Source organism: Bubalus kerabau, chromosome 4, assembly GCF_029407905.1.
Source record: "Bubalus kerabau isolate K-KA32 ecotype Philippines breed swamp buffalo chromosome 4, PCC_UOA_SB_1v2, whole genome shotgun sequence".
NCBI lineage: Eukaryota > Metazoa > Chordata > Mammalia > Artiodactyla > Bovidae > Bubalus > Bubalus kerabau.
Window position 1 is genome coordinate 107,434,852 of NC_073627.1, and position 12,460 is coordinate 107,447,311.

The window sequence follows — 12,460 nt, forward strand, 5'->3', positions numbered from 1 at the left end:
CCGAATCTAATGACTGTACATCTGGCTTACACCAAGAAAGCAAGGAGAGATTATGATTGACAAGAGGAAGGAAAGTCTCTTTTTGTTGTCCCAGAAAAGAGCAGAGTGGTTTAAAATTTCCTTGGCAGAGCAGTGACACCCACCAAGGAAGTCCATCCATCACAGACAGAGGCATAGCCCCACATACCCAGCAGTTGGAGGTGTTGTGGAAGTCCGCGTAGGGATGTGTCCATGAAATGAAAACATTGTCCTGAGTTGAAACAGAAGTTTAATTCAAAATCACATTGATGAGGCCAAGCAGCAGGAATTGATTATGCAGCTTCATCCTGAAGAGGCTCGTCTGGGATCTTCCTTTCCTTCTTCTTCTTAAGGATGATCTTAGTCTCTCAAGGGTCAGTGGGGTCCCTCTGCTCAGTCCACTCAGCATTTTCTGGGTCTGCGTGGTATGTTCTCTTCATCTTCATGTGGTGGATCCAGGGAGCGACACCTGTAACTTTAACTGCCGTAGGGGTGGTTAGAACAGCAGTATATGGACCCTTCCCATGTGGGGCCAAGGAGTCGTGTTTCCAGCCCTTGACCCACACCTGATCCCTGGGCACAAATTCATGAATCTGTTCCCCAAGGGGGAATGACACCCTTTCTTGTACAAACTTAGTTAGTTACCTGATTTATTACCTTACCCAGTTGTTCCAACTGCTGTGAAATCTCATCTCCCCTTACCTGAGGCAAATTTGTTGACACCTATTTTATTATGGGAGGGGACCTCCCATACACCATTTCACATGGAGAATAGCCATGGGACCATGGGGTCATCCTGAGTCTGAGCAGAGTCGTCAGATACAAGTCCACCCAGGAGCAGTCAGTCTCTATGATCCACTTGAAGAGTGTCTCTTTAAGTTGGTTCCTTCCACATCCCAAAACTCTGGGGCCCATATGCTATGTGTAATTTCCACTTGATGTTTAAAGTTTTGCTTACTTGTACTAAATCAGCTATGAAAGCTGGGCCATTGTCCAATCCAATGCTGATAGGAAATCCAAATCTGGGAACTCTCTCCCTAAGCAGGCACTGGGTTACTCTGATGCTTTTTCAGTCCGGGTAGGAAAAGCTTCTACCCATCCCTAGAACATACATACCATGACCAGCAGGTAACGGTAGTGTCGATGAGGTTTCCAGTGAAGTCCACTTCCAGGCGTTCAAAGGGCAGCGTGCCTTTTAGCTGAGTCCCCAGAAGTTTCTGTCTGTGTTGAGAGGCAACACTGACCTGTGAGCAGGCAGTGCAGTTCTGAGATTTTGTCCTGCATAGGGAACAGAGGCGGGGAACCAAAAATATTTTCAGATTAGCTCTTCCAGTTTATCATGGCCTAGGTGGGTCGCTTGGTGTGTTTGGCTTACCAGAGTGGGTGCCAGCTCCTCTGGTACCAATAATTTGCCACTTGGCTATTCCCACCATCGCTTTTCAGTCTTGATGGCCCCTTCTGCTTTGGCTAGTCAGTTTTGGGCTTCGGTGTATTTTGGATAGTCCAGTGTTAGCTCAGGCAGCTCTGCCAATATGAGAGCTTTAACAGGGGCTTCACTTGTCACTCTCAAGCCCTTGGCTGCTTGTTTAATGGTCTTATCTGCCAGTCTGTTTCCCCAAGCCCGGGGGGTATCCTCTTTTTGATGTCCTCGGCAGTGTATGACTGCAACCCTTTCTGGTTCCCAGGCAGCATCTAATAGAGTCTTAATTTCTTCCTTATTTTTAATGTCTTCTTCACTAGCTGTCAAAAGGCCTCTCTGCTTATATAGACCCCTGTGTACATGTAGTGTGGCAAAAGCATACCTGGAGTCTGTAAATGTTTGTCTTCTTACCTTTTGACAGCTGGAGGGCCTGGATTAGAGCATATAGTTCAGCCCATTGAGCGCACCAGTGTGATGGCAGAGAGCTAGCCTCAACGATGATTTCTTCCATGACTACTGCATATCCCAACCATCACTGTCCTTGTTTCACCAGGCTGGTGCCGTTGGTGTACAGGACCAAATCTGGGTCCAGGATTGGCTGGTCTCTCAAGACAAGGCTGCTGGCATATTTCCTTGCAATCACGTGAGGGCCCACCTTCTTCCACAGGAAGGAGAGTGGCCAGATTCAGGGCCTGACAAGGCTCAATAGTAACATGGGGGTTCTCACATAACAGTCCCTGGTATTGAGTAATCTGGGATGTCGACAGCCATTTATGGGGGTCCCCTTGCAGAAGAGTGTTGTTGACCTCATGCAGGACTTTTACGATCAAATCTTGGCCCAAAGTCAGCTTGGTTGCCTCCCAGACCAGTAAGCCAACTGCAGCAACTTCCCATAAGCATCCCAGCCACCCGGTGGCAACATTGTACTGCCATTTTGGGAGATAAGCCACGGGTCTGTCCCGTGTCCCATAGCCACCTTGTCCATTTCAGTCACGTAAAGAGTAAACGGCTTAGCAAGGTCTGGCAGGCCCAAGGCGGGTGCTGATGTAATTGTACTGGGTTTGAGTTCTACTCCAGTGGGACTTGTTTTGCAAGTCTGGGGGGGAGCGGGAGTTGTATTCCACCCATACCTCAGGGAATTGTTGAGTTAACTCGCTCTCTGTCTCAACTGTTTAGCCCATCCAGTTTCCCTTCTGGGAGATCATGCAACCTCCATTCATCCTGAGGGGTTACCGAGAGGAAGAGTAAACAGGTGGTTGAGCCCATGCGAAGAGTGGGTCTTTCGCAGGGGGAGGGGGGGAAGGTCACTTGTGCCCCCAATTTAGACAGCAAGTCTCTTCCCAGCAAAGGTATTGGGCATTCAGGGATGTATAAAAATTCATGAGTAACTTGGTGTCCCCCCCATCTGACATTTTTGGGGTAGGCTTGAGACACAGGCTGCATTTATCACCATCTGAGACCTAGCAGCCTCTGGATCTATTGGTGTATAAAGTCTACAGCCCTCGCACAGTCTTTCATAGAATTCAGAGGGTGATTTGCTTTCCCTTTCAATCACTTCGGAGGGTTTTGCCCTACTTATAGGTTTTCGGGTCCCCCTCTCAAGACCTTGTAAAATAGCCACCCGATATCTCTCCAGGTGGCCCCTCCCTTTCTCTGTGTTACAGTCCCAGGTGGGCCTCTCATTGGGGGTGGCTAGTTCTGCCCACAGCTGCAGGTTTGCAGTACACTGAGGTGCTATTTCTCTTAACCATTTTCTGGCCTCAGTTAGGATCCTGTGTCTTTCCTCAGTGCTGAAAAGGGAGACTAGTAGTTGGATTATGTCATCCCAAGTAGGGTGGTGGGTTTGAAAAATAATCTTCATTAGCCTAATCATGGCTTGTGGCTCCTCCAAGTATGGTAGAGTGTGCCTCTGCCAGTTTAATATATCTGTAGAGGAAAATGGCTGGTAATAATAGGCTACAGGGGGAGGATGGTAGTGCCCACATGCTTCCTGAACTGGAGGCTGTTGTAGCTCTCTGAGGGGCATCTGTAGTGGGGTTCTTTCCCCCTGTTCCTTGGCAGAGCGCAGCCTCTAATTCCTGTGTTTTCTTCCCCCTTTCCATCAATACTCACCAGGAAAGGTGGATACAATCTAGGAAGTCCAGCTGAGGTGGAATCCTGGGGGCGTTGACCAGAGGTCTCCATCGCTGGGATCAGAGCCTGCCGAAATGGTGGCTCTACGATCTCCGGGAGAGCTGGCGGAGGGGCAGCGGCTGCTGCAGGGACTTCACCTGGCCCTGCACTGGGCATTAAGGTGGCCTCCAGTCCTGGTGGAGCACTGGGAGGCAGGCACGTCACTATCCAGTATAGGGGAGGAGTCAGGTCATCCCCATCCAAATCCTGTAGAATTTCTTTTTTATTCATTCAGTCAATTTTTGTGCCATTAATATTTTCCCCTTTCCCTTCTGGATACAGAACCTCATCCAGGAGGAGGGTCTTGAGCTAACCCTAGCCATGAATCAATATATGGATATTGATCTGGGTGTCCCAGCTTTCCTGAGACTTACTGTATAGACTGCTTCCACTATTTTTAAGTTCATGGTGTCCTCTGGTGGCCATCCTACTTCCCATAGGGGCCATTCGACCTCACAGAGTATGTGGAGGCGGTTAGGCGTCATCTTCACCCCATAGTCTCCTCCAAATCCCTTCTTTAAAGTTTTAACCCTGCACTCCAATACAGTTGCCTTAGATTCACTTCCCCCATCTTGCTTACCTTCTCGGACCTTCTTCTACTTTTCCTTTTCATTCTGTCTATGAAGTTCTTAGTACCCTATGTTCTTCTGATATTTCCACTCAATGAAACACTTAAATTGCCATTCTGCCTCCCTCCTAATTGGGGTGAGAAGAGCCTTACCTGCCAGATCCCAGAGGGAGAAAGGGGATTGGCGTGTCTTTACCTGCTGGTCAGCACGACTGAAGCAGAACACCACATGGTCCAAGACTGTTTCTCCCTTAAATTTTTAAAGTCCATTCTGCCTTGGTGGGCTTGATCAGGTGTGGATGAAAACACAGATGGGTTAAATATCCCATGTCCCAGGCTGTCTCCAGAAAAGCCAATTCGTACTCCTTCTCCTTCTAGCCTGACAATTCTGAGGGGGTCAAGAATTTCACAGCAGATGGGACACCTCCTTGGGGAGAGCAGAATATGAGCACACAAAGACCAAGTTTCTTCTCCTAATAATCCCCTGGTGATTGCTTGGTAATAATTTTCCCCAGGATGGCGTGGACACCACCTCCTAAATAACATTCACGAATTTTCTTCCTAAACCCTAACATGCTCGTCAACCTGTGTACCAAGCAATCACCACCACCTGCCTATTCTAGGCTCCTGTGGGTCCATACCCCTTCTAGTCCCTCCCAGGGGGATGATCAGGCCCCCTCTTCCTCCCTGCTGGGTGGGTTCCTCCTCACCTGAGTGCTCAGTTCCCCTGCTGCCATCCACTACCTGCTAACATTAAAGGTCCAGGCGCTGAGAAACAGAATCCTTCCAGAAAGGTGAGGCGCCTTCCCCCTCTAGAAGATCCAAGCCACAAGGCCTCCGAGTAGTCCCAAATGGGACTTGTCTCCTCAAACTGAATTTCCCAGCCAATGCACCAAATGTTGTAGCCATGCATTCCGGGAAACAAACTCACTCAGAAGGACAATGCAGATAGTGGAGTGCAGTTTATTACACCAAGGCAGAGTCTCCTCTTAGCCAAGGACCCTGACCAGTTTTTGTGAAAAACCTTATATACCCTAAGTGTACGTGCTCATCCACCTCCCCAAATTCTCAGAAACTAGTCTGAACAAGGGAAAAGGAAGATACAATCAAAGTCAACCCATGATTCGTATGCCTTAAGCCTAAGTAGTTAACAGTGGACAAATATCAATAGGCCTGTGGTCATACCCCAATAAGCATAATAAAATTTATGATTTTATTTGGTTACACAGATGATTAGGGTATTCTTTTAGGTGACAGAGAGTCTAGGTATGAGCCCTGGGTGCGAGGAGGGGGTCTGGTTTTCCAGTTGGTATGTCATTTTCATAGACATATTCATGGGCATGTAGCTCAAAGTCCACAGTCTGGCCCAAGATGGAGTCCTGCTTTCAAGATGGAGCCTGTTCTGGCTGTTTCCTCCTTCAAGATAACCCTGGCACCAGGTGGTCATCCTGGGCCATAAAATGATTGACATAAATCTTGAAGAAAGGCAGATTTCCATACAAATATATAGTTTCATTAACATAGATTAGGAGAACAATGTATGAGTGTAACATACTGGTTTGTTAAGTCTTCTGCCCATTTTTTGATTGAGTTTCTTTTTTTTTTTCCTTTTTGAGATTAATCTCTTGTCAGTCACTTCATTTGAAAATATTTTCTTCCATTCTGAAATAACTACGAGGTAAGTACATTATGACCCAATTTTATAGATAGAAAACATGAAGCACAGGGAGGCTATCTGTCTGACCACAGTGGCAGAGGAAGGATTTGAACCTGGCCAGTCTGGCTTCTGCATCCACATTCCCAACTCCAGCAATACAGCCTTTGGAAAAAACTTCTAAACAAGCGAACCAGATACGCAGTTGGTAAATGTTTTTTTTTTTTTTTTTTTAACTGAATATGTATTTTATTTTGGCTGTTTACAATAATGGATAAATTAGTCTAAGAATTTTTAAACATTAAAAAAAATGTTTTTTTAATAGAGCTCTTTCTCCAGTATGCCCCTGTCCTCTCATATTCATCTGGATTGCTTACTTACTACAGCTGTCTCTGCTGTCATAGTAGGGTTTATTTTTACTACTTTCTGGGGAATTTCCTATATCTCCTTTCTGTATTGATTCTTTGATTTCTGGATATCATTTCTTCTTTCTTGGTGAATCTTTTTGCTTTAGTGGGAAGTAAGGAGATCCAACCAGTCAACCGTAAAGGAAATCAACCCAGAATACTCATTGGAAGGAAAGTTGCTGTAGCTCCCCAATACTTTGGCCACCCAATGGAAAAGACCTTGATGCTGGGAAAAATTGAAAGAATGGGGGTGGCAGAGGGTGAGATGGCTAGATAGCATCACCAATTTGATGGACTTGAATTTGAGCAAATTCCTGGACATAGTGGAGGACAGAGGAGCCTTGCATGCTGCAGTCCATGAGGTTGCAAAGAGTTGGATACAACTTAGCTGCTGAATAACAACAAGACCTTTAGAAGACTTGAGGAAAGGTACATGGGAGAGAAATACTTTCTAGATCTTAAATGTCAGAAAATGTTTGTATTCTAGTTTGACAGCACTGGATAGGGTGTTCACTGCCCTCTTATTCTAGGTTTATCTGTGACTTGTTTTTTCCCCTTTGTTTTTTTACTATCTTCCTAATATTCTAAAATTTACAACTTGGTATTTTCTCATTTATTGTGCTGGGTGCTCAATAGGACTTTTCTGCATGTCCAAAAAAATGTTCTTGTAATATTCCTTTTGACATTTTTCTCTTCTGGATTGTTACCATAGGATGTTGGGCCTCTTGATTTCAACCTTCTAGTTTAACCTTGTTTTCTATTTTTAAAAAATTTTGAGATATTTTATTTTCCATATATATATAAACATATTTTATCCATGTAATTTTGAATTTAAATTAAAAATTTATATTTTTAAAACACTTTATTATGCTAATAAAAGTGTCTGCTTATTCCTTTTTCTTCATAGTGTTGTAGCCAAGGACCCTGACTAGTTTTTGTGAAAACCTTATATACCCTAATTGTATGTGCTCAAACCCACCTCCCCAAATTCTCTGAAACTAGCCTGAACAAAGGAAAAGAAAGATACAATCAAAGTTAACCCGTGATTCATATGCCTTAAACCTGTGATTCATATGCCTTAAGCCTCAGTAGTTAACAATGGACAATCATCAATAGGCCTGTGGTCATACCCCAATAAGCAAAATAGAATTTATGATTCTATTTGGTTACACAGATAATTAGGGTATTCTTTTAGGTGATGGAGAGTCTAGGTACAAGTCCTGGGGCTCTTCCATCCAGGGGGTCTGGTTTTCCAGTTGGTATATTGTTTCCATAGATACAGGGCATGTAGCTCAAAGTCCACAGTCTGGCCCAAGATGGAGTCCTGCTTTCAAGATGGAGCCTGTTCTGTCTGTCTCCTCCTTCAATAGTGTCCTGACCTTGTTTTAACAATAGCTTATCTTCTCTTTCCGAGGTCATTAAGTATAATTCTATTAAAGTTTTCTTCTTTTTAGTGTGCTGTCTCTTTTGAGTTTTCTTTCTTCCTTGCTTCCATTTTGATATCTCTGTCTTTTACGTCAGAGTCTTTCTTCAACTGTCAAGTAATCATTGGTTTTCTGTACTTATTTTTTTTTAATTTTATTTTATTTTTAAACTTTACATAACTGTATTAGTTTTGCCAAATATCAAAATGAATCCGCCACAGGTTTTTTTAAGGTTAGGTTAAAATAAATTCTGGATGCTCAATGTGCTTAGATTTGTTTTGTTGACTGTAAAGTGCACTGTAGAATAACTGGGTGATGCGTTGGCTTTTTAATTGAGAGATTTCTAAATGTCAGGTCCTACAGGATTTTCTCTAAGCATACAATGTATTTATTTATGTAAAATTGAAGTCTTGAGAAAACTGAGACAATTTCTATTATGGCAGCACAAACAAATTCAGTGTGAGATATGTGGTTCCTAAAACATCTCCTGCTCTGTCTGCAACTTCAACTCTGTCTCCCCACTATATTCCTTATCAAATTCTTCCTCACTACTAAATTCTTACTCATCTTAAGGTAGAACTGTTTGGTTCTTGCTGACCTACGTCCTCAGAATTCTCTTTCTACCCCTAGTCAGCTTTATAAATTATTTTCCTACAGGAAGGCAGTCTAACCAATAGAAGAATCATTCTTCAGTTTCTGCCACATACTGAAACATCAACTGTTGAGGTGAAAAATCTAATAGTTACATGATAGCTATTATAACGGAGGAGGCAATGGCACCCCACTCCAGTACTCTTGCCTGGAAAATCCCATGGACGGAGGAGCCCAGTGGGCTGCCGTCCGTGGGGTCGCTGGGAGTCGGACACGACTGAGCGACTTCACTTCCACTTTTCACTTTCACACATTGGAGAAGGAAATGGCAACCCACTCCAGTGTTCTTGCCTGGAGAATCCCAGGACAGGGGAGTCTGATGGGCTGCCATCTATGGGGTCGCACAGAGTCGGACATGACTGAAGTGACTTAGCAGCAGCTATTATAAACTTGACTTCTGGATTGATGCCAACTTATATATAACCCTTACTTCTGTATAACATGTAATCACTGCATGTAGATCCATTCTACTCATTAAGATAATTACATACATATTAATTACATTTATCTTGATGTACATTCGTCTCCTTTTTCAGTGATTCTGCTGAAACCACATGTTTATTTATCTTCTTGATGATTGAGATTTTCTACATATTGGAACAGTCACACTAGGCTGTCCTGGATAGGACTTTAAATTCAACGCTCTGGACCTCTCAACAATACATTTGCCAGGAATTCCTCCCCCAGTCCTCAAGATCTAGAAACACAGTAGTGATGGACATAGCTGGATCCTTAAACATGATTTCCTTCATGTGGAATCAAATACTTGATTTTCTTGTGTTATTATAACTAGACCTCCTAGCCGCATTTAATACACTGGATTGCTTTTTGCCTCTTAAAGTTTCCCTTGATACCACATTTTCCTGGTTGTGTTTCTATCTCCTGTCACACTAGCCACTCTTCCCTCTCCTCCTTTATTAGGTTGACCTCCTCAAGGTCAAGAGTACTCCAGGATCCTGTTTACTCACCCCATCTCTACTGTCTATCAGGTCTCTTTAGGTGATTCCATCTAGTTCATATTTTTACACCAAGGACTCCATGCGTTTATCTTCAACTCTGTTGTATCTCCAGACTTCCCTGGTGGCTCAATGGTAAAGCATCATCCTGCCAATGCAGGAGACTCAGGTTCCATCTCTGGGTTGGGAAGATGCCCTGGAGAAGGAAATGGCAGCCCACTCCAGTATGCTTGCCTGGAAAATCCCATGGACAGAGGAGCCTAGCAGGCTACAGTCCATGGGGTCACAAAAGCCACACACAATTAAACGACATATTGTATTTTCATGACTCCTGACTCTAGTTGCCTACTCTCAGATCTTTATACAGATGTTCAATAGACATCCAGTGCTTAGCATGACCACTATCGAACTCCAGACTCACTGCTATCTGTACACATCTTAACTAACCTTTATCTCTCTCTTTCTTTCTTCCCATTTTGGAAAATGGCACCAACATCCAGCCACTTGCTCAAGCTCCAGATCTGACAATTACCCTTGAAATTCTTTCACTTAACCCACAAAAGCCATTTATCTATAAATACTATTGATTCTACTCCCATAAATGTCTTAAATCTGTCCAATTTTCTTTATTTTCTTGACTCTTACCTTAAAGAGATCATAGTATTTCTTCTAGACTACTGCAGTAGCTTCTTACCTGGGATACCTGCTTTCAGCCTTGTACAGAGCAATCCTGGTAAACTTCTGGAGGCATAAATCAGACCCTGCTACTGCTTGAAATCCTCCAAAAGTCTTTATGATTTATAGAACCATACATGTTCTCACTTGTCTATCAATCCTTCATTTGGTTCCTCACAACATAAGCTCCTTCCTTCCTTAGAGTCTTTGAACCAGCCCTTCTTCTGCCTAGGAGCTTCTCTCATTTTTACAGGGCACATTCAATAATCTCATGTAAAAAGTCACCTCCTCAGAGAATCCTTCATAGGAGACCCACCTAAACTGCTCATTCAATCACTTTCTTTACCATCAGCCTATTTTTAATTCTTTGGGTAACACTTATCACTGATATTTTTCTTTCTTGAGAAAAGTGACCTCATCTGTCTCATTCAACTTGTTTCATTAGTACCTGGATCTACAAACAAACAAACAAACAAAAATCACTCAATGCCTATTTGTTGAATGGATGAATAGATGGATGAAAGGCATCTTAGAGGTCAGCTAGTCCAACCTCTTTTAGAGGTAAGAAACCAGACAGAAAAGCAACTTACTAAAGGTGCTTATTGTTATCTTGCTATTTGGCTTACTTTTTAAAATTTGTTCATTGTTTTAGTGACCTCAGCCACATCCCAAAGCAACTATCTTTAATTACACTCTTGGCTCTACCAATTTCATCTGTTTATCATCTCACCCTAGGGCCATATCTTATTAGCATTACCCCACCTGAGGGTGCTTTGGACAGGAGCCAACTATATGTTCTATTGTCAGCTGCCATTCACACAGGTCATAATTTCCTGGGGCAGTCATAAGCTTTGTTTATAAACTTGGGGAACTGACTTTTTAGATGTTTTCTCCTGCTGATCCACTAAAATCCCACCTTCTTACCAAACTAAATACTTGATAGTTTCTGTGTATAGGGTAGAATTATAAATCTAGCATGTTTACAGGGTAATTATGGTTTGGTAGAAAGAGCTTTGCCTTGGGAAACCTGGGTTTTCTCCATTTCTATTACTAGAAGTTGTCTGAGTTTAAGCAAGCCCTTAATACTCCAAGCTTCAATCTCGTAGCCTGTCCAGCTTTGCTGTGAGCAGGGAAACAATAAAAATGACAACAAAACCCAAACAACCAACAGCCAACTGTCTCACTTCCTCTCTCTCTTCCCTTATTTGGAATAATAAGTATGAACATTCACTTTACAAGGATTAAGGGAATTCATTAATAATCCAGTTAGTTGGATTGAATCAACTCATGAACGTGAAAACATTTTGCTAAGTGTACAATGCAATGCAGCCACAAGGCATTCAGTGTAAGGGATTGCTTACATCAATCAGTTTCTAATGTTTTAAAAACACAGCCCTCAGTAATTGTGATTTTGGTTAAGTCCCTGTTTGTTACATGTCAGACTTTCAAAACAGCAGTCTTCTTATCCAATATACTTTGAATACTTTCAATTACTTTTTAATATAAGTATTATGTTCACTGTAACTAATCCAAATGGTCTAAAATGAACAAGGAAAGTGCTACTCTTTCACTTCAAGCCCACAAGTATAAGCCCCAGACATAAGCAGTTAGCATTAGCTTATTATTTTTAGTTACTACCACTACTGCTCATAATAGCTCATATATAATGTAATAGCTCACATAATTCGTTTAGTATTATATGAATCCAAGATTGTTATAAGCACTTTTCATAGGAGTTCATTTTGATGCTCACAATGACTCTACTGCTTAGGTACTACCGTTACCCTCATTCTATATGTGAACAAGCTGAGGCACAGACTTGGGAGGCTAATTGCCCAGTGTCACACAGGCGTTTGAGCTCAGGCAGACTGGCTCCAAAGGTCACGCTCCCAGTCACTATGAAGAGTATATCTCAGAAACCTTCCATTTGTGTGTATAGAGATCTGTATGATTTGAGTACTTACAGAACACTCCATTGTATGATGTAGCTTATCAACTCCTATCTTATGAGAATTTTTATTCTCTTCCAGATTTTTCATTACTAGAAATAAACTGCAAAAAATGAAACCATCATGGACAACCTAGTGCTTTTGTGAGAGTGGGTGTCTATGGCATATGCAGCTGAAACAAGGGAGTACGCACTAACCTTTTCTGAGCAACACCACCACATTGCCTTGCATAATGAGCACTTATTTTCACCTGGAGTCTACCACTCACCAGAATCACTGTGAGAACCAGTTATTTTTATGTGCTTCTGTTTTTTTCCTCTATGTTTTACATCTGATTGCTCTGCTGTTTGACAAAGAATTTTACCACACGGTAGATGCAGCATCTGGGGAAAGCTCCTGTTCCTGTGGGATGACGTCTCTGCTTCTGGGCATAAGGTGAGGAGGCATCTGGTGACCTCCCTGCTTGTGCTGCCTGGTATACCCTGAGGCTCTGGAGAAATTACTGTGCGATTGTTCACCTTGGCTCAGCCTGAGAGCTACTGTGACAGATTTATTGGCTCTGAAAC

The 12,460-nt window shown here is 42.8% G+C and overlaps 1 long non-coding RNA gene across 1 annotated transcript in view; it reads right to left on the reverse strand.

Moving 5' to 3' along the window:
* Positions 1-245: 245 nt before the first annotated feature.
* LOC129650060 (uncharacterized) overlaps positions 246-12,460 on the reverse strand; it is a 168,908-nt gene continuing 156,693 nt past the window's right edge. Inside the window, exons 3-4 of the long non-coding RNA XR_008713558.1 lie at positions 1,135-1,296; positions 246-499 (exon numbers count right to left, since the gene is read on the reverse strand). This is a non-coding gene — a long non-coding RNA (uncharacterized LOC129650060). The remainder of the gene's footprint in view (positions 500-1,134; positions 1,297-12,460) is intronic.